This window comes from Varanus komodoensis, unplaced genomic scaffold (assembly GCF_004798865.1).
Source record: "Varanus komodoensis strain SLA01 unplaced genomic scaffold, ASM479886v1 scaffold22, whole genome shotgun sequence".
Lineage (NCBI taxonomy): Eukaryota > Metazoa > Chordata > Lepidosauria > Squamata > Varanidae > Varanus > Varanus komodoensis.
This window is the reverse complement of record NW_025335606.1, coordinates 6,026,492-6,049,806: the sequence shown is the minus strand read 5'-3', so window position 1 is coordinate 6,049,806 and position 23,315 is coordinate 6,026,492.

Genomic DNA, 23,315 nt, shown 5'->3' with positions numbered 1-23,315 from the left:
GAAACCCTGTAATGTGCCCTTTTAATGCCACTATACAGGGATTTAATCAAGTCCTTGATATGCCAGCAGACATGGCTGGTAAATGCTATCACAGTCTCAATATGACTAAACTCTAATTTGGTTATTATTCTTCAGAAAGCACTTCTTTCATGCAGGATATTCATTTTGTCTTCTAAGGAAGGGTTAGGTTAAAGGATACCAACTTTAAACACAATTTCAGATTGATTGGGATGGGATGAATAGGATTAAGCAAAGGAAAAATATGCTTCAGAGTGGTTTTTTAAATGAATATTGATCCCCTTAAAATTCATGCCATCTTCATCAGTTTAACTGTTTGGCAAAACTGCATTATGTCAATAAAGCTGCCTTGGGTTCTGAGCAGTCTGAAAAGCTTGCAGGAGCTCCGAAAATGACCAGAGGCTCACAGCTTGCAAACAGTTGCTGGCAGGTTGCGTGAGTCCATAGACAACTTACTGCTGCGACAAATACCAGGTGCGGGGCCTTTTCTGTGGTGTCCCCATCACTTTGCATCTCCCTCCCTAGCAGAAGACATATAGCCTGTCAATGTCAATTTTGTGGGGAATCTAAAGGCTACATCCACAGCATCTCCTCCTCTTCCTTGGATGATTTCAGCATTTGTTCTATAATTATTATATACGGCGAATGTTTTATATGGTCGCATATTTTACATTAGGCTGTTCTGGCCTTTTAATTGGTTATTGTAAGTCACCTTAAAGGAGGGATATGAGACCTCCAGCCTGTTAGCCAGAACAGCCTGTGGTGTGCAGCCTTGTGGGACTCCTGCAGGTGGAGAGGTTTGCCAGGTGAAGAGGCTTTGGAGGGCCCCTGGATTCCCTATTACTATCTTTATTTATTATATTTATACCCCACTTTTCCTCCTCTTGCAAAGGACCCAAGGTGGCTTACATCATTCTCCTCCTGCTGCTCTCAATCTTATCCCCACAACAACCACCCTGTGAGGTAGGCTGGGCTGAGAGCCTGGACTGGCCCAGAGTCACCCAGCTGGCTCCGTGGCTGAGCGGGGACTGGCGCCCAGATCACCTGATCCCTGTGCTGCGCTCTTCACCCCTGCACCGCATACATGCACTGGCTCGCCATCCATGCTGAGTACCTGAAATAACATTTGCAGAGTCATGAGGATGTCAGGGGATGCTGCCCAGGCCTTCGGAACATCCTGCTGGATCCAGTTCAGTGTCTGCCTAGTCCAGCATTCTGTTCGCACAGCAGCCGACCAGTGACCCACAGGAATCCCCAAGCAGGACAGGGGTGCAAACGGCTCTCCCCCAGCCATCTGCCCCAGCAACTGGGGTACGGGGGCACAGTGCCCTTGATACTGGAGGCCCCACATGGCCATTGGGACCAGGAGCCATGATAGCCTTTCCTGCCAGAAATTTGTCCAGCCCCCCTTTAAAGCTGCCCAAATTGGTGGTCCTCTTGATATCTTAGAAACATAGAAACAGAATGAGTCAGAAGGGGCCTTTTGGGCCTTCTAGTCCGATCCCCGGCTCCAGCTCCACTCATGACATGCCCACCATGTGCATGTCCAGCCCATCCTTAAACACCTTCACCGATGGGTCCTCAACCACCTCCCTTGGAAGCCCATTCCATACCCTAAGGGGCCCTAACCATCAAGAAGTACTTCCTGGCATCCAAATTGAACCTTGGTTCCCTGAGCTTTGCTTCACTGGAATGCGTCCTGCCCTTCTCTGCAGGGGAGAACAGGTCTCTACCCAGCTCCGTGTGACACCCCCTCACATACCTGTATGTCGCCAACAGATCCCCTCGGAGTCTCCTCTTTTCCAAGCTAAAAAGACCCAGTTCTCTCATTCTCACCTTGTATGGCTTCCCTGCAATCCAGCCACCATCCTTGTGGCCTTACGCTGCACCAATTCCAACCTGGCTATATCCTTTCTCTAATGCGGAAGGGCATGCCATAGTTCAGCTACGTGAAGAAGTACTTCCGGCATCTCCTAATTATTATTACTTCAGCTTCATGGGTTGACCCCTTTAGGGTCCAGTATTATGAGAGGGGGAGAACAATGCCTCCCTGTCCCCGTTCTTCACTGCGCACATCATTCTGCACCCTTCATAAGCATTCACTGGCCTATGCGCATGCACCTTTGCCAGCACCAGCGCTTGTTCCAGAGGGAGCATGAGTTTTGCTGGTCATCTGAAGGGGCCAGGAAGTGTTTCTCTGACCTAAACATTGATTGCTCCATGGCTCTGGGTTTTCTCCCCATTGCGCACTACCTGTCAGAGTGACACTTGGCTGATTAGGCTGGGGGTGTGATAACTCAGCCAAGTGGACACGGCATGCAGGCAGTGAAGGCAGGAAAGAAGGAACCTCCAGAAGGAGCATTAAGCCAAGAAGAGTGCACACCCTTCCCGCCATCTTGGCACAGGGAAGGACCTCGTTCTGGGCCCACCCGGCATCTCAGGATTCAGGAGTGGTGAATAAAGATGGCGGCCTTCAAGGGAGCCAGGGGCAAGGACATGGACTCAGGCTCCTCACCCCAAGACCAGGCATGCTCACCCTTTCAGAGATCAGCAATCCTACACTGCCCTTTGCCACTGCAATTCTTTCCCCAAGGGCTGGTCTGACAGCCCCCATTTACCTTGTTGAAGCTAAGCAGGTGCAGATGGGATCAACACCTGGACAGGAAAGTGCAGAATAAACTTAACTCTGCCACCTTGAGCTTCATCATGGAATTAAGATGAGGCATAAAGGAAGATGTGTGTGCATGCATGCACACACCCCTTTGACTGATTGGGGTTTTCTCCTGCCCCATTAGCCACAATGCTCCCTTGCATGCATTCTAGATTTTAAGAAGGGGTGGGCAGAGTGGCTAGAGGCAGAGGAAGACAAAGGCTCCTGGCCCTTTAAGGCTTGCATCCTTAAGAGGAGGGAATTTTGCAGGCATCAGTAAGGGTGGGATGGGATTTGCAGAAGCATTCCTCCTATGCATCATTGCGGAGACCTATGAGACTATTCCAGTAATCTATACAAGCTGGAGAGGAAGGAAGGAAGGAAGGAAGGAAGGAAGGAAGGAAGGAAGGAAGGGACTATTATTCATTTATCAGGAGCATAGTCCCTTGGACCATCTACTCCGGAGAAATAAGCCAGGGTTGAGGAACACAGGAATTCTGCAAAGGCCCTAGACCGACGTGGATGGAGTGGGAAAGTAGGTCCGAGGATGCATTAAGTGTTTCTTCCCACACATCTGTATTAGGAGAATGCAAGTGACAGATACACAGGTGTATCATGCTGTTGAAGAGAGGGGGATTTTGACAGGTGTTCCTAGTCATTGAGGGTGAAGAACAGCAAAAACTCTACCAGCTGAACTCGACGATTAAAGAGGCGGAAGATGTGCCAGTTTTCCTTTGTTTCCCACCTCTCCAGATCAATGGGAAAGTGCTGCGGTAGAAGGCAGAGCCCATCTCAAACTTGCCTGAGCATCCTCCACCTAGCCTGTGAATTCCAAAAGCCTGCCAGGTCCTCCATCCACACCAACCTAAGACAGGAGCTGAAGACTCGCCCATACTGCCTCTGGTCTCCAGCCCTGTGCTGCCGTCTCTGAATCATCCCAGCCTGGTCTCCTAAGACGTTGCAAAGCAGATGATGCATTGTGAAGTCTTCTCTCATTTCCTCCACCGCAGGAAGGAGCAGACTTCATGTAGTTAGAGGCGAGGATGTGGGACATGTGTTCTTCCAGGTGTCACTGGACTACAACTCACATCAGCTCTGAGCAGCATAGGCAGTGGTGAGAGATGCTAGGAGCTGTAGTCCAGAGACATCCACAGAATCACATGTTCTCCAGCCCTACATTGAACTGATGGCTATTGGCAGATCTCATCCACACAAAAGTGTGACATCTACATTCTATCAGTAGCAGTAACCTCCATGCCCTGAAAGTCACGCTGTGTCGGGCAGTACTTCAGCAATACCTGAAGCAACTTTATGCAGAGTCCGGTGCCTGGCCCACCTACTTCAGCTCTGGCAGTGGCTGCCTGGGATTTCCAGCAGGGACTTCTCCAGATTCTCCACCTGGAGATGCAGGAGGTTCAACCTAGGACCTCCTGCGTGAAGGTGGACCTCTGCCACTGAGCCACAGCCCACATGAGAGCACAAGAAAAGCCCTGCTTGTCAGATGAAAGGTCCATCGGTCCAGCACTCCATACACAGAGTGGCAAACCAGCTGCCCACAGGGTCCTTCACACAGGATGGGTGTGAGGCTCTCACCTGCCCAGGAACCTCAGCCACTGGGGTATGCAGGCAAGCCACCTCTGGGGAAGGAGGTAGCCCATCGCCAGCAAGGCTAGTAGCCTCCTCCCCCAGGAATCTGTCCAACCCCTTTTTGAAGCCAACCGGATGGGTGGCCATTACCACCCCACATGGCGGCACATTCCATAGTTTAACTACGTATATACTGTGTGAAGAAGGGAGGAGTGGACTACACACTCTTCCAGAATGTCTGACCTCCAGTGAAAATGGCAAGAGTGGCGCAAACGTTATTTTCACCATGTGCTCGTTCTGAGATTAAATGCATGCAACAATTCTTCAGCCACTCTCCCCTCTAGAATATGAAAGCAGTTCTGGTCTGCCATACTGGGCTCTTGGCACAATTACTGAGCCTGAACCAAGCAAGAAACTGGATTAGATGATCTCCAAAATACCTGCCAATTCTTTGCTTCCAGAAAGACAAGACACCTTGAAAACGGTGAAGAATTACTGCAGTGCTAAGGGCATCTCTTTTTTGGCCTTTTAAAAGGGTTATAGGCACATCTTTTCAATTTAACCTTTCCAAATGTACCGTTTTACTGCTTTTAGTGGATTAAGCTTTCTTTGTTTAAAATTGTTCTACACCACTCTGATTGCTTTTTAGTAGGTAAGGCTATATGTAAAGATTAAGAAATAATTTATAAATATACACTAGAGGCTCAAATGCCTCATTTCTCCACAAAGAGCTCTCTCTAGAATAGCTCAACCTGCTTCCGTGCAGATGCTTTGGACTACAACCCCCATTGGCTCCAATCAGCATAGCCAATGGTAAGGAATGCCGGTTTGTTTGTTTTTAATTGTATGACCGTAGCAAGACTTTTTGTAATAGGACAGGATCAAAAAGCTATAAATAAATACATACATGCATAAATGTCACCCAAATCATGGGAAGAGAACCAACATGGGAAATGCTGGAATAGTCATATATAAAAGAGGATGCAGGGAAAGAGCTGTTTCTCCAGGGAAACATATTCATTCCCTTGAAGCCAGGGTTGCTGACCTGGAGAAGCAAAGAGAGGTAGAGAGGCTGGATGGCAGGGCCACCAAGGACCAACTAGCCAAGTCCCAGCTCCAGGGTGACAGTTCCTCTATGATCACAGAGAAAGGCAGTGCTATAGCAATCAAGACATCAAAACCCCACACTTTGACTGGATGAATGCATGTTCCTGTTTTGACAGAGAGGTTAAATTTCTTAATGTCCTAAATGACTGTGCCCTAGAGCAGCTGGTCATGGACCCACCAGAGGAGAGAATTAACTTCTAGGTAGGGTTGCTCAGGACATAGTACAGGATACAAATGTTGTTGAACCATTAAGTAACAATGACCATGCTGGTATCATATTTAAGATACAGTTAGATGGAAGACTGCCGAAGAGTTTGAACACAGCGCATTTAACATCAAAAGAGGAAACTTCTCAAAAATGTGGGAACCAAGAAAGAAGAAGCTGAAGGGGGGATCAAGGAGTTTACTCTGCTTTAACGCTCTTGGCGATTGCATAAAAACACTGTAATAGAGGCACACATCATAATTAATTGATTAATTTCTATACCACCCTTTGACCAAAAACACTCTCTGAATGGTACACAAGTAAGGAAATGTAGCGTGAAGTCTTTAGGAAATTATCAGCGCGGTTAATGCATAGAGTCAAGGAAGTTTTTTTGAAAAAGGAAAGGTTCCTTCAAAAATTGGAAGTATTGCCCAAATGAAAAGAACAGATGGGGCCACAAGCTTGCATAAAGGAGATACAAGCAGACAATCAAAGAAGCAAAAAAACAGTTTGAGGAGCACATTGTCAACAATATCAAGGCCAACAATAAAGAATTCTTTAATATATCAAAAGAAAGAAAGTGGCTGAGGAAGCAGTCAACCAGAAGTCGAAATGCTCAACTTACTGACAAACTTAAACTCAGAACAGCATCCACTGAAGTTGGTATCCATTCTAGAGTTATTGGCATACTCAAACATAGACTGCTGACTTTCTTTCCAAAATATTCAACATGTCCCTAAAATGAGCCCTTGTACCAGAGGATTGGAGAATGTTCTGGGTAAACTGCTTGAAAGCATCATTAAGGATAGAATTGGTAAGCACAGAGAGGGACAAGCCCCACTGCTTGCAGCATGGCTTCTACAAGGGGAAGCCTTGTCTTGCTAACCAATTGGGGAGTGCCAAGAAGCATGTAGTTAGAGGCAATCCAGTAGACATTGTTTACTTGGACTTTCAAAGGGCTTATTTCTTTATTTTTGAAAATGACTTTCAAAAGGCTTTTGACAAGGGAAATCCTCTTATGGCTCACTAGCTGATGAAAGAACAGAAGACAGAGGGTGGAAATAAATGCCAGCTCCCCCAACAGGGAGAGGTCACCAGTGGAATCCCGCAGCATTCTATATCAGGATCAATGCTTTTCAACCTATTCATAAATGATCTGGAATTAGGAATAGGTAGTGAATTGGCCGCATTTGCTGATGACATGAAACTTTTTGGGATGATTTAAACCAAAAGTCATAAGGAGCTCAAAAGGGATCTCTCCAAGCTGTGAGAATGGGCCTCAAAATGGTGAATGTAGTCCAACATGAGCAAGTGGGAATTAATGCACGGTGGGGCAAAACATCCCTGTTTCACATACACATTGATGGGATCTGAACTGGCACTGACTGAGCAAGAAAGAACTCTTGGGGTGGAAGTGGGCAACTTGATGAAATGTTGGCCCGATGCTCAGCTGCTGTGAAGAAAGCAAACTCCACGCTATGCATAATTAGGAACAGAATAGAAAATAGAACTACCAAAATCCTACTTCGCGTATACAATTTTTTGGTGCAGCTGTTCTGGTTCCCTTACCTGAAAAGGGGCATTATTGATTTGGAAAAAGTACAGGGAAGCCCAACAAAAATGGTCAGGTGGCTAGAGCAGCACCCCATGAGGAATGGCTACAACAACTGGGACCTCTTAGCTTAGAAAAATGTTGCATGAAGACTAGATGGAGAAGTTTAAAATAATGCATGATGTGGCGAAAGTGGAAAGCAAGACATTTTTCCCCCTCTCCTATAATACTGGAACCTGAGTCAATTGGTGGGAGGCTTAAGACATGTAAAGGGAAGTACTTCTTCACACTGTGTGTCATCAAACTGTAGAATTTGCTGCCATGGGAAGTGGTGATGACTACCCATCTGGGTGGCTTCATAAAGGGATGGATGGGTTCATGAGGGAGGGGGCTATCCGTGGCTACTAGCCTTGCTGGCTATGGGCTGCCTCCCTCACCAGAGGTCTCGCGTCTGCATGTACCGATTGCTGAGGAGCTGGGCAGGTGGAGGTCTTGTACCCATCCTGCTGCTTTGCCCCCGTGTGTATGGAGAGCTGAACTGGATGGACCTTGGGTCTGACTCACGGGGCTTTTCTCGTGCTCCTCTGTCCTGTGTGATTAATAATTGCATGCAAGAGAGGGAATTGCAGCAATGTAAGTTCAAATGGCAAAAATGTTCAGTCTCTTCTCCCAGATTACTTTGCAGAGCAGGCGGAAAGCAGAGACACAACTCGTGCAGACTTTCCATGTAGATGTGTCGACAATAGTATTAACACTATTATTAATAAAACATATGCATGAGCTTGAGTGTAATAGATGTAGCACTGACTTTCCAGCACATCCACGCAAGCCTTCCTGGGAGTAGGAGTAAGAACGTGGCTTTAGTCCTGGGGAGCGACGTCACCGGCTGGATGACGAGCTCTCCTGCTTACCTGGCTTGTGTCCGGTATTCGCCTCTGCTAAACTCTCTCATCTTGTGGTGGTTCTTGGAGCTCCCCAGGGTCTGTGGTTAATGTAACCTCCCCATTCTGCACCTCCTCCCCTTCCAGCCAGCTAAGGGCTGTTCTCTTAATGAATTACTAATGAGTTAAAATTGGACAGCAGGCTTAATTAAAGCGTAGAGGCAATGTGTTTACCACATTGTAATTGAACTCATTAGGGCTATGAGGGTTGGTGTTTTGTGTTTCCCCCGCTATTTCGTTCAGTTTTTGTTTTCAAACAGCCTCCTGTTTTTGTTTAAGTTTTTGGTTTGGGTTTGTTTGTTTGTTTCCCTCCTTTGAAAATGGCAAATTCCGTATGGAAACAGGATTTTCCATACAGAGAAAAAAGCTAAATAAATCAATTATTTGGATGAAAAATACAGGGGAGGGGATGAAACAACTGCCGTGTCTCCAGGCATGGATTGAGGACTGTGGAGTCCGGGAGCACCATCAAAAAGGGCTGAATCCATATATTGCACGTGCAGAATATGTATAATTTTGGGGGAAACAATCACAAAGACTGAAAGGTGTGGAAACAGGAAAAGACTGAGATTATAGACTGAAGGCTATTTAATCCAGAGTAATTAACCATTTTAAAACCCTGTTCATAATACAGGCCCTTTAAGGGTGAGCATCCTATGAGGCCCACATCCTGTGAATATTTTGTCAATTCCAAAAGTGAGGTTGAATATGTGGAACTAGGATGTGGTCGATATTTTTTGCTACCTAAAGGTGCAATCCTATGCAAGTTTAGATGGGGAAAACGGCCAAGCGTTCCAACCTGCCCTTTCCAGATAATCTGGGTGTTGTCCCCCCCACCCCCACCCCCACCCCACCCCACCCCACCCCACCCCGTCTAAATTAGTCAAGGGTTACACCTTAAATTAGAATAAAAGATAGAATCTTCCAAGGTAAGTAACTGAAGAAACTAAACATATTTGCTTTAATTTATGATCCATTTATTAATTACAATTAGATCCTGTCCTCCTTCCAAGGAGCTCCGTGATTTTAGGTTCCATACTACTTTATCTTCCTAAGAACCTTGTGAGGTAGGATAGGTGGAGATCGGTTCGTCTGTGCTTCAGGGCTGCATGGAGCTTTGAACCCGGATCTCCATTTTACTTGTTCAAAACTCTAACCACTTTCCTGCACTGCCTTTCCAGAGCCTGATTGGTTGAGGATCTGAACAACTACCAGCAAAGAGCCATCATTTGTTTTAAAGAGCATTTACGGCTTACATTTAGTAAGTGCAAACAGAGCTGCGGACTGCAAGCATTTTGCTACAGCGAGTGCAGCCCAGGGATTTCTGTCCTAACTTAGGATCCCAGGTAAAGAGTGATGGAGACCTATCAAAGGAACTGAATAGTCATAAAAAGTGCCTTAGCTTAACTGGCAGGCTGTGATATGGGGATCTGAGGACAATTTTGAGCAGCCTCTGTTCACCTGCTCGGAGAATGGTTTTCATGGGGTTCACCCCTCCAGGGGGAAAGGATGTATGGACCATTCCTATGCATATCTCCCCTGAATAAGGTCCCATTACATTCAGTGGGTATAATCATAAATGCAGGATGTAATGCCTGCACCGAGTTTCTTAGGTTTCTGCCAATTGGCCTTAAGTTAACTGTGCGTTTCACTGGGTTCTAGAAAGAGCTGGAGGCTGCCTTGAAAGGAAGTGGAAGATTTTAGGCTCCTAAAGGGAAGGGCGGGGGGGGGGGGGTGGAGAAAAGGCAAACCCTGGAAACAGAGTGAAGGCCGGGAAAGGGGCTTGGAGGGGGGAAGACAAGACGAAGCTGCTGGCTTGCTCTCAGACTGGTTAAGGCTGCAGTCCTTTAAAGGCCACTTAAACAGGCTCAGGGCTAGCCAAAAAGTGAGGGGGCGAGAACAAAGTGGGGGGCAGCGCATCTGCTTTGCAGCCTTCTAAAACAAAATTCGAAACCGCTTTAATGTGGGCTTGTTAGAAAGAAACGGGAAAAGATAGGGATGCTGAGCGAGGCAGCCCCGGCCCCGTGCGCTCCGGGCCACGGGCTGGGCAGCCGCCCTCCTTGGCGTCGGGGCCGCCGGTCCCCGGGGCAGAAGGCAGCTCGGCCGGCCTTCGCGGCCCCCGCTCGAGGGCGCGGTGAGCGCTGCGCCCTGGGAAGCGGGCCGGTGGCGGCATCTCTCCGCCGGCGCCGAGCGTGGCCCACGTCGGGGCGGCTCCGGCGCGGGTCCCCCGCGCGGAGGGGCTCGGGGGGCGGGCTGGTGGGGGCACTCGCTGGCAGGGCCGGCCGCCCCTCGCCCGCCCGCCTGCTTGCCCGCCTGCCTGCCGCGTCAGGCGGGCGGGCGGGAGGGAGGGAGGCAGGCAGGCAGGGAGGGCGGGGAGTCGCGTGGCTGGCTGGCTGGCTGGCTGGCTGGCTCCAGTCGCGGCGGAGCCCTCGAGGAGGCGGCTGCGGCGTCCCGCCCGCCCGCCCGCCCAGCAGAGCGCCGCGTCCTGGCCGCCCCCGCCGCCTCCAGGCCAGCAGAGGGAGGGCGAGAGCCGCGCCACGTTCCCGGCCGGCCGCGGCCGCGGCCAGGGCAGCTCCGTCGAGCCAGGCGCCGGCGCCGCGCCGCGCAGATGGCCCGCGCGCCCAGGGGCGCCTCCGAGCCCGGCGGCGGAGAGCCGAGCCCGCGGCGCTGAGCCAGGTAGGGTCGCCGTCGCGCCGGGGAGCCGAGCCGAGCCGGGCCGGCCCGGTCCGCCCCGCCGGGCGCCCCCTCGAGCAACCGCCTGGCGCGGGGCAGCGCGGCACCGGCTCCTCCCGCGGCCAAGCGGGCCCCGGCTTCCAGGAGGGGCCGGGCTGCGGGGGCGAGGCGCGTGCAGGGGCGCCCCTGCCCGTCTTGGGTGCTCGTCTGGGCGACGTCGCTTTTGCGAGCGCCGCACTTCGCGGGTCTTGCTCTTTCCTTTCTTTTCTGTTTCGCGGTTCCTATTGTTTTCTCTCTGTTTCTGTCTCTCTCTCCGTCCCCCCCGGCCCCCACCTCACACACAACTCGCCAACCAATCGCCCGGCCAACTCCACGATATTATAATTGTCCTATAATTTGTTGCTGGCGACGTCTTAATTTGCTGAGGGTGGATCTATTTGATTAAGACAATTAATCTTTGATTACAGGACTCTAATGTCACTTGACAATAAAAACGCTTTTGTGGTGTTTATTCGACGCTAATGCGTCCTTCCGCCCCCACCCCCTGTTAAAAATTTGAACTTCGTTCCTGCAAAATGGGGGTCGTTTGTGTGTGTGTGTTTAATTAAAAAATGAAATAAAAGTGGGTACTGTGAGCGGGTGAATCCGTTTGGGGACTGCTAGAGAAGGCCTGCATGGGAGACGGAGGGAAGCAGAAATTATCTGGGATCAGAGTTTTCTTTGCAATGGCGTTAGAAGGGTCTCGATCGCTTTGCTGGCATCTGGTTTGCCTCTGGCGCTGTCTTTTTGTCTTTCCATCCTTGACTCATCGGCATTGGTGAACCGCTAATACTGAGCCCCCGAGGTAGCTGAGTGTGGTCCTTCCTACCACAGACTAAAATCCTTCAAAGAGGCCAGCGCTGGGCAAAGGTGGTGTTTCCCGCACCAGTTTCGGCTCAGCAAAGGAAGCAGGTTAAGTCTTCCCCCCACCCGCTCCGACAGGAGTTCTCCACTTCTGCAGAGAAATGCTGCTCCCCATCTCATCTCCACCACGGCAATCCTGCAATCCTTAACTTTATTTTATTCTGATAGTCAATAGCTCTAAAGTACGGAAGAAGGGGGAACGGGGAGCTGTCCTTTCAGCACCATCGCAGTCTTTGCTCTAAGCGCTCTGCGATTCTCCCCAAGTCGCAAAGGCCCAAAGTTTGGATGTGGGTTATTTCTCAGTCTGGTCCAGTGACGACCACAATTCCTTAAACCCGCTTTTCTCTGCACGGAGGTGTGACCTTCGGCTCCTCAACCCATCAAAACTGGAAGGCATCTATGCATCTCCAGTAGAGCTCACAGCTATTTGGCACAATCTCTGACACAACTGGGATCCGCAACCCAGCTGGAAGGAAGTAATTTATTTGTTCTTCTCTAGTCCCACTGTAAGCGGGACCCCCCTAAAGTGGGCATGAATCGGAACTCTTTCGTTTAACCCATCATTAAACCCATATGCTCATTATTCTGCAGAGGGAGTACTTCTTAAAGAAATGTCAGCACAATTCTATACATGTCTGCTCAGAAGTAAATCACATCAAATTCAATTGTGCTTGCTCCCAAGATAGCAGTCCTGTAACTTATTCTGTGTCCCCCCAGGGAAAATAAGGAGAAAAATAACAGGGGGAAAGTCTCTTGTTATAAGTTAGAAATTTCAGTTATTGGTCCTTGGTTATTTCTGCATGGAGATCCACCCATAGCTAGCAGCATCTCCAACAATAACAATAACCACAATTGGTTTTTTTTTCTAAAAATGGAGAACTTGTACATTCCGAGTTGTAGGTTCCTCCCTGGAAAATTCTTTTTTATAACGATACTTTCCAACCTGCTTATTCAAGATGCAGTTCCATTTCGTGGAGCTTTAGGAATCTGGATTTGAAAATAGCCTGAACGGGTGTGTCTTGAAGAAGAAAACCTGGATGTATACTTATAATCCTGCTGTCAAAAAGTCGCCTGATCAGCAAGTGGAAAGAGGTCAAAAGCGAGAGAAACTTATCCATCACAATGCAGAAAGGCAGGCAAAATGATCGTCCTTTTGAGATATAGGCCCATGACGTGGCTGGAGGCGATGCTAAAAAAGATTCCCAGTTTTAATCTTCAGAAGCAAATGCTTCGGTTACCTGCAGGATCCGGGCTTCCCCATGGACCAGAAGCTTGAACCGTTGGGGGTCCCGGGACTACTTTTGGCCTAAAAATGACTTGCTCTAGTTCCAAAAAACTGGAAATTATAGCAAGGGTGTGGGATCGATCTGGGGAAAATCCTGTGTTTTAGTCTCTGCCCCCTGCCTGTTTTCCACCCAGATGCAATTCATTTCCATGTTGTATCCAATGCACATTTACGCAAAAGTGAGTTCCATGTGGCTTACTCACAAGTAAGTGTGAGAGGTTTGCAGCCAGTTAAGGCTGCGAGTTGCTGCTTGGCGATAGGTTCCATTCGTAATATGCGCAGAGGAAATGCCTGCAGGCAAGAGAATTTGCTGCAAACAGAGATGGGCAGAATTTGCTGCAAGCAGAGTGGAAATGCACTCTGAAAATAGGCATCTTTAAGGCTATGATCCAAAATGTACTTGGATAGAGCCCGAAATTAAGCAGTAGGGATACTTTCAACAGAATGCGTGTGGAGACACGACACTTCGGCAGTGTGTTGTTCCTTCTTAACTGTGAAAGGGGATTGGGAACAACAGCCTAAAAGTACAATCAGATCTAAACAACTGGTCAAGGTTTACTCCCAAATGCACAGAATATAATCTCTAGTTCTGATCTTTGGCATCAAAATACGATTTTAAACATAATAGTTCCTTTACTCATTTACCTAGGTGTAAGCTCCATAGAATTCAACGACGCTCACTCTGAGTAGACTTGAATAGATTGCTGTGTAAATGTGTCATCTTCTTTCCTGGTTACCCCCCCCCCAACCCCCATGAACTGCTTGTGATGAAGTTGATGTGGCTTCTGATTAGGGGAGGTTAATTACCTACCCCAAAGATTTAAAGCCCCCAGTTAACAGCCTGATCCACAAACCACTTAGGTTTAACTTAAAACATTCGCATTTGTTTCCACAGAAGTGTATCTGAACACATCGGGGAGGAGGGTGGGGGGATGCCCTTCACCCGCCTGCTACTCACAACCCCCTTTTACAATCTGTGATTTTTACAACAGGTTTACTCAGAAATAAATCCCACTGAATTGAGTTGGAGTTACTCCACTCCTGCAACTACTTGGAACCTTTCTTTTCTTTTTTTTAAACTAAAAATAGGGACTACTAAAATATGTTAGCAATTACACACAAAAACATGTTGGAATCAAAGTTTGCAAAATGCAGCAGGAAAAGCGGGCAGCCTGATCCACCTCAAAGGTGAAATTTTCCCTGGGGGTAAGCATTACTGAAAATACACTAACTGCTAAGTTAACTTGTAAAATAAAGGAAATCTTAAAATCAATCCAGTGGGTGCTTTAAGCCAGTCCAAAATGACCAAAAAAATCTGGAGGGGCGGAAGCACAGCTGGTTTGCAGGCCTTTTCAAGGCAAAATAATAAACTGTCTATTTATAAATAAAAAATAGGGAAGGGAGCAAAATTAGGAGACAGCTCCATCCCTGATTAAAATTCTTTCAAGTAAATCTCATGCAAACTCTACTTGGCTGTACTATATGAAAAGTTTTTGTGGCATGGCTCACAGACAGACCTTATGGGCCAGAGTCTAATTTGATTGTGGGACCTGGACTCCAAATGCTCTGTAAAAGTTAGTTGTAGATCAACGGTGTGTAAAGAGTAGTTTGTGTCCCGGAGGAAATGAGCCGGGCTTGGGTAGCTTTGCTTTTGTTCCACAGGCAGAATGGGCTGTGGTTGTAGCCGATGCTGCTCCTACTTAAAGTAAGCCTATTGAAATGATTGGGACTCAAGTTAGTCCCATTCATTGCAACGTATCTATTTTATGTAGGATTAACCTTGGCTACAAGCCCTAATCAGTTATTCCGAAGGAAGGAAGGAAGGACAGCAAACAGGCAAGCGAGGAGAAGCACTCTCTCTAAAGCAGGAAGTTAGTGCAAATTTTTTATCAATAATGAATGGGTCTCCTGCGATCAAAGAGATACCTCAGGAGCCACATTTAAGTTTGTGAATTGTTTCAAAGCCCAGGGTTCCCCTTTGCTTACAAGCAGGGACCAGAGCAATCTTTATCTAAACGGTAAGGCAAGGTTAAAAACCGGGGGTGGGGGCTGGGGCGCTCTTCCGAAGCAGGTAAAAGCAGGATTTGCTCAGGAAAGCCGAGCAAATCCCATTAGGGTAGGGTTATACAAAGAGCTATTAGGCTGAAATACATTGTAATTCTCCCAGACTTACCCCTCCCCCAGCGCAGCCGATTACACTCCCCTGGGTGTTCCTATTTGCCCTATAGGTTTGCCAAGACATACCTTTAATCTTGATTATAATACCATCCATGCGCATGGTGATCTTTGCACATGATGCAGGGAGCCAAAAAGTAAAAACAGGCGTGTCTCCGCCCCGAAGAACTTACAAATGCAACAAGGAAGGGGGCTGTGATAGATAAGGCTTTTAGCAGTTTTTTGAAGAATTTCCAAAACCTCTAGAAAGATGCCTGTAAAAGATATTCAGCTACCACTGTTCTTAACTACATACTTTTGTTTATGGTTTGCTTGTTTACTACTCCAACACATCGGAAGCAAAAGACTTTCAGAAGCCTACTACTTAAAGTTTCCATTGCATAATAAGGTAGCAACCTCTATGGCACACACACACACACACACACACACACACACACACACAGAGAGAGAGAGAGAGAGAGAGAGAGAGAGAGAGAGAGAGAGAGAGAGAGAGAGAATACGAACGAACTAGACTGCAGTTCCCTGACCACAAGAAGCTTCTAACTCAAGTGCATAATCCAGGCACGGTTAAGCAGCAAGTTCTCACACAGTGAAATCATAGGCACTCTTACAGCACAATCTTGTCAGGTCTACTCAGAGTAAATCCCACTGACTTCAAAGGCGCTTACATCCAGGTAAGTGTACCTAGGACAGAAGTCTTAAGTGTTTTCAACTCTGGGCAGAGCTTAGCCTGAACCTCAACAGTGGAGGGGAAAAAGAGGAAGAAAGATGGGTGGACAAACAATCGAAGGGAGGGAGGGCAGGTTATAGACAAGATACTGTTTTCTCTTCTACCTGGGTCTATTTTCACTCTTTTAAAAATAACCCCCAGTGGCAGGTGGACTTTGCAAGAAGAATCCCAGTGTTTCTCAATGTCGCACTCAGGAATCAGTACCACCTCTGTCTTCCAAGTGCAAATCTCTCTCCACGTGAAGTTCTCCACAAATCCAGTACGGAGAAAGGAGGAAGAGAGACAGACGGGCGAGGGGGTGGTTAGAAAACTCTGTTCGGTGAATTCCAAAGCATCATTAACATCTCGCTTTAAGTGAATGTTAACAGTAAATAAAGAATTCTCTTGATTGTAATAGTTGGAACAAAGCAACCATAAACCAGTAGGTGGTCATCAGGAAAGATAGATGCTGCCTTATTATCACTGTGTGCGAGTTTTGCCAAGGCATTTAGATGGGGAAAGCTGCAGGTTTAGAGGGTTACTGAGACAAATCCCTCTCAGCTTGTCCGATCCCAGGCATACGTGCTCAGAGGAAGGTGCACGGCATCCTTAAGCTCCCTCCAGATGAGCTGGGATGCCAAGTCGTCGTGTCAGTGGATTCCAGGACTTAAAGGCAGGTGGACTTCAGCCAGCCTGCTGCAGTTGGACTTTCCAGATGGCGCCAGGGGATGGGGTGGTTGTACCTTGACCTCCGCAAACCTCTGCTTGGGATCTAATCAATAGGCCTTCAGGGAAGTACTTCTTAAAGGAAGAGGATACGGCTTCCAGAAGTTGGTCGTTATTCCCTTGGCTCTACACGAAGTTATTCCAAGGGAAGTTAAATCCCTAATACCTTGGTGCAGAACAGGAAAAAAATGGCAGACTTCTGGATCGCTGGATCCTCCTCCTAAGAGTGCAATCCTGTGAGTGTCTAGACCGAAAAAGGTCCTACAATTCCCAGCATGCTCCGTCTCGCGATGTGGTTGGAGCATGCTGGGGACTGCAAGACCTTTTTCCTGTTTAACCACACACAGGACTGGGCCGTTAGGGTGCAATCCTGAACTCGTCTCAGAGCAATCCTATGCTTGTCTTCTCTAAGGGAAGTCCCATTGCTTTCTATGTGTTCTCCCAGTTCAGTGAGTATGTAAGATTTCAGCTTTGGTAAGAAGTAGCTCCCGTTGAAAAGAAGGGCGTGTGGTTCATGAATTCGAAGTAAACAATCTCAAAGCTGAAGGGTCCCTTTTCTGTCCAGAACGGAAGGAAATCCCACTCCACTGAGCTTCACGGACAGGACTGGCAAGTCAAGCGCCCGTCGGGTTGGACATCTCCTGAAGCAGAGGTCCAAAGCCTGCCACCCTGGAAAAGATTGGATTTAGGACTACTTCGTGTATATCCTGGAATCCAGCGCGATTTTCTTCCAAGGAAACACACTTAAAAACAGTTTCAGCACCATGGAGAGCCACCTCCAGGCTGAATTCCAGAGTGGATGTATCGCCACCCCCCCCCACCCCTTTTTTAAGTCCCTTTACTTAAAATCACAACTTGCGGATCGGCAAAGAGTGGGGTTGTTTCTCTTCTTAGCTTTGTTTCCCCCATCACAGTCTCTCTTCAGTGCTTTCGGGACTGCTCCCAAACGCTTCAAACACCAACAAGCGCCTGGGAACACCCTCGGTCCGTCCCTGTAATGGGTTAAACCTGCCAACCCACACCTTCCTTTTTCGCAGTGGCTCTTTCCATCCCCCGCATCCACCCCCAACCCCTCTTTCGGTGGTCTCCCCCTTCCTGTTTCTGTGGACTGCGCTCAAGGAGGAAAATCAGGGATCTGGAAAGCCAGACCCGGAGAGAAATGCTTCCTCCAGAGACGTGCTCGCCGCTGGAGCGAGGGAAGGCTGAGCTCCTCGGAGACCGCAACGCGCCCGTCCCAAGAAGCGCACCAGCTGCGTCTTTGGGGTTCCCATTATTTCACTGATGTCTATTCCGTACTAACTAGTCTTGCAGAAAGGAGTTGGGCCCTTAGGTAAAGGATGCCTTGGGTTATTGCTGGGGGGTGGGAGGACCTGCCGCGCCAAACATCCGCCCAGCCCGTGCGTAAAGTCAACCCAAACGCCAACATACCGCCTTCGGTCTGCGCCTTTCTCCCACGGCGGCGTGGGGGAAGAAACCCCTTTTCCTTGTAGAGATCAAACTCGGGTGCCTGTGAATTTGGCGGCTTTTGCTCTCTTTCTGTCCTTTCTTTCTTTGTTTGTTTTAAAGGCACTGGGAAACGGGGCTCCGTAGTTGCGCTTTCCGCCTCCAGCGGCGTGTTTTTCCGCACCCCCGCCGCCGCCGCCGCCCTTGCCCTCTCCCTCTTTCTCTCCTCTTTCGAAGCTCCGAAGCTCGCCTGCCGGGTGTTCCCCCTCCCTGCCTGCCTGGAAGGTTATTCAGGAGACTAGACGCTGGAGGAACGAGATGGGGGGGGGCCGGGGGGGGGGACACCCTGAAGTGATGCGATCTAATTGAACCGGCAGCTTTTCCAGATGGGTCCTCTCTTTTTTCAAAGGAGTTCGCTTTTCCTTTCAAATTCAAATGGCCATCGGAATTATACGTCTCTCTCGCTCTTTGTGGGGGTGAGTGTATGCAGGCGCGCATTTCCTAACCCACATTTTCAAAGCGGGGGAAGAAGGGAAACCGTCCTCACAATAGTCCCCAAAGCTATTGTTTTAATGGTAAACAGACAAAATTTAAACAATTTCAGCCAACCGTTTAACACTGAAATCAATGGTTAGCTTAGCTTTGAGTGGATTATGTCTGAAGACGTTTGGTACAACAACCCTGTAAGGTAGGTTAGGTTGAGGGTTTGTGACTGGCCCAAAATCACCTGCTGGGCTTCATGACTGAGTGGGGACTAGAACCCTTATCTTCTGAGTCCTGGGCCAATGCTCCAACCACTGCATCACACTGGCTTTCACACACACACAGTTCATGTATAAAGAGTTGTGAAATAGCTGTGTTTAGACATGTATCTAAGTAAGCCAATGGGGCAATACAGAACTCCATCTATGTAGTCCATTCAGCAGTTCTTGCATTAAAATCGGACGTTGTTAGCACAGATACAGTTCTAAAATTGAGTTCATGACCATGTGAACAACAGAGCCTGGATCTTTTTATTTATTTTTTATTTATTTATTAAAACATTTTTATGCCGCCCCATTCGCCGAAGCCTCGGGGCAGCTCACATCATCTTCAGGTATGAAACTCCTTCAGCATATGCTAGCAAGTTGCCACCTCTTGGCCTAAGCTACCTTGAAAGGGCACTGTGAGGCTGAAGCAGCCCTGATACATTTGGCGTAAGAAAGATAAGCAATGGAGGCCACCCACACCTGCCTGGGATGCGAGAAGCCCCTACTGAATAAGTGAGGCTTGCGCCCAAGTAAAACCCTACAGGACTGGGCTCCATGCAGGACCACTCGCTGCAGCTTCATTAGGGGGCTCTTGGCTCTCACTGCCCTCAGTTCTTGAGCCTCTGAATGATGGTTGGGAACAAGTCCCACCACCTTAGACTGAAGAAGAAATCTGCAGCTGGAGAAAAAGTTAGCACTTCCTCAGGGGAAAAAGGGAGGACCTCCTGGTGTGGAAGGAACTGGCACACCAGGGAGGGAGTTGGGTCAAGCCTATGGAACATAGTCAAGGTTTGTCCTCCGTAGAGTAGACCCATTAACATGAATCAAGCTTGAGTAAACTGTAACCAACTTAAATCCCATGGACACTACTCTTTGGCTTGTTCATTTCCTCTGTGGAAGAAGGCCGAGGAGAGGGATGGGGCGCACCTTATCGGTGAACCCTCCACACCAAGCAAAAGTCAGCTTTCTGCCACCGCCACCCCCTGCCCCACCAGCCTAAATGCGCATTCAGAAGATGCATAGAATCAAGCTAACAAACAGGACTAACTAAGAATTATTAGCAAATATCGCAGGAAGCAATATCGTAAAATGGGTAGCTATGGCTAGTTTCATTAAATCATAATTTAGAAAATCAAGAACAAATAAATGTGTTAGCATTTTTGTCCTGTTCTAAGAGTGGAATGCAGCCACCTCTGTTCCCAAGGATTTGGCCAATTCTTTGTGGAAAGTTGAGAACTGAAATACAAATCTATGCAAACGTGACCTGCAACAAGATGTTATCATGACACCAGCCTACTCAGCCATGCCCTTTCGCAGTCAACTCCATTCCAACTTTGCCTGACCTGAGGCTCTCCAGAAGAGTTCGGCTGCAGCTGCAAAATTCCTCATAGCCAGCATTCCGGGAATTGTAGCCCATCACCCCTGGAAGGCACTGGTGGGCTGCTGAATTTAATTCCCTCTCCCAGACCCTGGTCAACAATCAGCTGCCCCCTGGGCATGCTCAAATTTCTTAGGCCTGTTTGGATTTCTTTCCTCCGCAGCCCCCCCCCCCCCGCCCCCAATTCTGTTGTAATTCTGCAAAACTTTGTAGTCCTCCACCTTGCTTAAGCTCCCCCCACTGGCAGTTTTGGCTACTTAAGGACTGGCACTTGGATAACTTGACTTTGCAATTAGTATGCTTGGTAATGGTGAAGAGAATCCTCTCTCAACTCTTGGTAGTGATAGCAGGGATCCCAGTAATTAAAATCAGAAACTGGGAATCACCTCAGAAAAAGTCTTGATGAGATCAAAAGCTGTCATCTGAGATTTGGCAGTGCTGCTGCAATAACATAAAAATAGCAGCAAACATCTCCTGTTTTTTAGAAGTCCGTACTGGGAGAAAGGATGGAGACAGATAGGCAGTCCACCATCCCAGAGACTGGTTCCTCTTATGCCCCATCCACCCAAGTATTCTTAACTCTGTCTTGTTCCAAAGCCTATGATTTATTCAGTATGTTCTACTGATTTGCAGTTGGACTTACTTTTAGTTTTGCCTCCAAAATGTATTTATTTATTTTATGATATTTGTATCCCACCTTTTTTGCTTCTGTGGAACTCAAGGCAGCTTACATAATTCTCTCAGTCTTATCCTCACTGCAACAATTCTAAAGTATTCCTCCAAAGATGCATCGTGAAAGGGATATTTCATAAGCAAAAAAAAAAAACCAAAATATTTATGTCCATTTGTGCAAATGTCAGTCTGGATTTGGATTCCTTCCCTCAGTTTGCCTTTCTTTGCTTCTTAAGCACCAACTGGCCCTCCTGCTGCTAAGCAAGTACCACTTTTTTAAGCAGTGGTCCTTGCTTACCAGCAGAAGGGCCAGCTGGTGTTTAAGAAGCAAACAAAGGCAAACTTCATTTGCTTCTTAAAGAAAGAAGTGCATAAGTGGTTCTGGGTTTTACTCTGTCCTTGTTGTAGGCATGTATTACTTTTATTGTTTTTATTCACTTTGTTAGTAATTGTAAGCTACATTGGGTCCCATTTTTGGTAGAAAGGCAGGGCTCAAGTCAAATCAACGCAGTAGCTACCTATGAGAATGAACTGCATGCCAGTCCCTTAAGACAGTCTTTGGTAGGTCCAGCTCTCTTGGCTGATTTCCCAGTCACTGTGACTCACAGGTTAGAACTGAGCTGTCCCAGCAAGGTGAATGTGAGCCGAACATACCTAATTTTCCTGAAAGAATCCCCATGGATTGGCTTCCTTTATTTCTAATGCTAAAATCCTACCTGAATAATTCTATCTCAGAAATCAATGTGCTTATTCACACACGTCCAACACTAGATTTTTCCTCCTTATTTGATATCTTGTTGCTGAATGTGGGTGCAGAGGCCACTGGGAAGTTATTGGGCCTATGGTGATGCAGCCGACTAGAACTTGGCATGGGTTCAGTTCTTAGCCTGCTCTGCCCCACTGAAATGCGTCCATCTCACCCAAACACATCTTTGTTTGTTTGATTGATTGGTGTTTACTATAAGCAAAAAAAATCCAGACTAAATCCTGTGTGCTTGCTTACACTTGAACTGGGCTGAACGACTTCTTACTGGAGGTAAGCCTCATTTGATTCAATGCCACCCTGGACCAGCAAGAGCAGAAATCCTTCCAGAAAGAACACTAGTATACCAGGAAGATGCTCCCGGATATGCTAATCTTCTCTGTGCAGGGACTTGTTTGTTTCTGTAGAGGACTGTTCAGAGGAATGAGCCCAGTTGAGCCTAAAGTGATGGGACACAGGATTGCCACCTCAGTGAGAACTAGGTCCACATTTCACAGAAACACAAGCACAAACATATAAAAAGCGTCTGTTTCCTATGAAGAACCATTGACTTGTGGGTAAAATCAATGACCTGGATCAGAGAACCCAAAACCACCATGGACAGTAAGCCATGTAAGCCAGGTTGCTCTCGCAACAAGCCACGCTGGGAACCTGCAGTCTGCAGTAGGTTCCTTTCACCCATGGTGGTTTGAACATCATCCAAACCTGGACAAAGGACACCACTGTGGGTTGCCGCCAGAAGTGCACAAAGTACTCCACAAGACTGGCAAAGAAATTCCTGTGCTGCTGTTGCCACACTTGATCAAGCCCCAGCTGGTGCCAGCCATCCTACCGATGCCCAAGAACTGCCCCAACATGGCCAGGAGCCAGGATAATTCCCCCCATTTTACCTTTTTTGGGAGGGCCAGCAGATGGTGAATAGGCTGAATGGACTGAAAGCAGAGAAAGAGTCCAAAGTCTGCACTGTGGGAGGTCCGCAGGTTTCTTTTCATGCATGCAACTCCTTCTCTTCTCTCCCACTCACACGTTCCTGCACACACAGAGCAGAAGACAGTATGATCCCGCCCCCCTGGGCGTGCTCCAGAGTGCAAGGATGAACCTGCGTCATTCAGAGGGACAAACATTGCCCTGGAGTGCAGGAAATTTAGCTGAGGGCCACACACAATCAGTTGCATCATCTTGGATCAGCTTTCAAGCTGGCATCTTTCAACTGGCATGGAATTTTCATCCAGGTTCTATATTCAGAGCAAAACACAAAATACCCGCTTCCCATAAAAATGGAAGCTACGTAGCCAAAATAAGGATAAAGAGGGTTTTCCTTTGTAACACTTTCAAGAACTAAAATCTTGGTGGTTTTGTCATTCTAGATAAATGGTGGTGGTAAAAAAGAGAGGTTGAGCCCACGAGGAACAGATGGCCTTCTGCCTCCTCACTCATAGCCTCCTGGAAGCATCAGCAAGACCTTTAGGGAAACCTTTGATGGGGGATGGAGAAGAGAAGCATCCCATAAATATGGCAAAGATTAGGGAGTGGTTCTGCCAGGTTGTTTACTGTGCACCTTTCCCTTTGAAGGGTGGTTTTGAGATCCTTGAATATTGGTCTGGGGAGCAGAGGATGCCATCACCCTCTGCTTCTGGATTCCTATCACAAATAAGTAGCCATTGGTTGAATGGATGAGCTCCATCGCAATTCCTCCAGTTGAGGACGGTAATAGGGGCAATATGAATTCTCGGCCTGTGGTGCCCATTCAGACATGCAGGCCTCCACTTGATGTTGATC